This window comes from Dromiciops gliroides, chromosome 1, assembly GCF_019393635.1.
Source record: "Dromiciops gliroides isolate mDroGli1 chromosome 1, mDroGli1.pri, whole genome shotgun sequence".
NCBI classification, from domain to species: domain Eukaryota; kingdom Metazoa; phylum Chordata; class Mammalia; order Microbiotheria; family Microbiotheriidae; genus Dromiciops; species Dromiciops gliroides.
In genome coordinates this window covers 264,379,802-264,382,617 of record NC_057861.1, presented here as the reverse complement: position 1 = coordinate 264,382,617, position 2,816 = coordinate 264,379,802, and the positions used below count along the sequence as shown (strand labels likewise).

Below are 2,816 nucleotides of genomic sequence, written 5' to 3'. Positions count from 1 at the left end.
CAGACAATATGCATAGGCCAGCAGAGGATTCAGAGCCTATGAACAAATACTTAACCCAAATTTTACAATAAGGTACTATAAACACACCATGAAAGAAAAACAACAAAAAAAGAAGACTTCTTCATTAGTATGAGGGAAAGGCCAAAAAATGTTAACACGGATTTTCCAGGTCAAGGGGTTGCCATGCCCCTTAACCCTCAAGATGTGGAAGGGATAACTGTGCAATAACTAGTCCACAGGTGTCCATTTTTTCCACAAAAATATTGAAGGGCTTGGCAGCTAGGTGGTGCAGTGGATAAAGCACTGGCCCTGGATTCAGGAGGACCTGAGTTCAAATCCGGCCTCAGACACTAGTGACACCTTGGGCAAATCACTTAACCCTCATTGCCCTTGGGAAAAAAACAAAAGATGGGCTTCATATTTTTTGGCTAAAATCCAGTTAAACTCTAGCGTTCTCCTGACTTACAGTTAAGTATCCTTTTCAAAAAAGGAAATGTACTGTGTGACCTGTTCTTTATGATGCCATGGTGACTGTGATTACTGCTTCCCTTTCTTCCTTTGTTAACTGTAAGATACTGTAAGATAGACTTGAGCATTCAGCTCAATGCAACGATAAACCATGATTCCAGAGGACTCATGATGAGACATGTTACCTGGTGCCTGATAGCAAGGGGATGAACTCAACTACACAATGAAACATTGTGGGCATTTGTTTTGTTTGACTAAGTATTTCTGATTACATCTTTTTTTTTCTTTTAATTGAGGGAAGGAGTTGGGAGGGAAAAGTTACCAAAATGGGGAAGGGGAGAAGGTAAGAAGAAAGGTCTCTGAAACATTTAAAATGCTCTGAAGAGCACAGAAGGTTCAATGGAACAAACTTTGAATTTGGACAGAGAAGCCAGTTGAATGTAGCGCAGATTTGCCACTGCATGTACCATCCTTTTGTAAGGTAGAATGGAAGGGGAGGAGGAGTTCTGCATATGGAAATGTTCACCTTATTTGAGGTTTGTAAAGGTAAGTGTTTTTTTAAATTAAATTTTAAATTAAGTCCCTTCCCTACAAAAGATGTTAGATGTTTATCATATACAACATTCCAGAATTTTGCCAGTAATCAAGGTCAAGCTTACTGACTTGTAGTTTTTTGGTTTTTGTTTTAAAATAAGGACATTTTCTCTTTAGTCCTTCAGTTACTCATCTTTTTTATCATTTCCCCATTTCCTCCCAGTCATCATATTGTCAAAATTGTATTCTCTAACCAGGAACCGTAAATCATATGATGAAGTTTTTAATTAGGATGGAATAGCAAAGTAAATAACAGGGAATATATCCCATTTTAATCCCATATTAATAGCTACTGTTAATCATAGATTACCAAGCCATTGGTAGGAAAGATAACTCCTTTGCTAAAGTTGCCTCCTGGCTGGGATCTCTCATCCAGCTCCATCTCCCCAAACTGGCATTTGCCTGCATGCTGCTTTTCCTCTAGGATGCTGGACTTCTTCAATACTAAGCTGCTGCTTCTACCTGCTGGAATTGTCTCAAGGTGCTGAGTCTTCTGAGTGTTTCTGCTCCATTTGTTGGATAAAACAAAGCAAAACCAACCCCCAAATCAAACACTATGCCTAGGGCCCAGTCCTTATAAATTGCCCTGAGACACCATAGGAGGCACCAAGGGTAAGAGGGTGAATGGGTGGCATTGGTGATGTTTGCCCTTCATTCCTACTGCTGTTTCTCTCCCTTTATATAAACATTTGTAAATCTATAGAAAATATCACATTCATGAGTATGTGACACATACACAATACATCTAAATGCATTTTCATAGCTCCATAATTTTTTTTTCTCATATGGCCTTTATGTGTATGTGTCTCATTTTCTATGTACAATTTATTTGGGTAACACTGCCTCCTTGTGACAGAATATCTGAAAGTAAAAAAAACGAACACCAAGAAGGAAAAAGCATCAGCAAAAGGAAGATTCCAAGGTGGTCATCAGGGACAGTAGGGAATAGTTAGAGAACTTGCCGCACATGTTTCCTTCACCTCCTAGGCCTAGAAAACCAGGGCGAGCTTCAGTAAAAGAAGATAGTGTGCAGTAAAGTGCTGCTGCTTTTCTCCTCAAACTCCTGTAACACCTCGTCTATCTCGTTCTCCATGTCTTCTGTGTGTCATATACACTGACAGAGCTCACAGATGAGAAAGGCTCCTAGGGTAGCTTCTTCATGGTTGTCCTGAATGTCCACCTTAATCACATTCACTGGTTGGCAGGTCTCTTACTCACTAGAATTTAGATCTTCTACTACCTGGACATACACTCTCTCTTCACAGGTAAGAATGAGATCAAACAAATCTTTACAATTCTGGAATCTTCCTGGTCGGGGCTTGATTCTCTTATTTCTGTCCAACGTGTACAAAATACCATTCTGTATATAGAGTTCTTTGTCTTTCCTAAGATCATGGTACGTCTGATCATATGTTGTTTTGAAATCATAAACATCCTGTTCCAAAGGATCTGACACTGAATCCTCGTTTGCTGAGGATGTTGTGCATCTCCATGCTTTGGTTCTGGTCACTCGAGCACACCACGGCCGCTCTCAGCGGCGACGAAGGCATAATGGCGGCGTTGAAGGGGGGTGGCAGTGATAAGTTGACGCAGCTCAGCTTCGCACATCTCTCCTGTATGATGGGGCATCAGCAGACATTGTCTCAGCAGCTTCCTCAGCTCAGCACGACTCCATAATGCTTTTTTTTTTTTAATGTTTAACATTCCTTTAAAAATTTTTGAATTCTAAATTTTCTCCCTCTTCCTACCCATCA

At 40.3% G+C, this 2,816-nt stretch overlaps 1 pseudogene; it reads right to left on the bottom strand.

The window, feature by feature from the left end:
* Positions 1 to 2,071: 2,071 nt before the first annotated feature.
* On the bottom strand, positions 2,072 to 2,612 carry LOC122735032 (annotated as a pseudogene).
* Between the last annotated feature and the right edge of the window lie 204 nt (positions 2,613 to 2,816).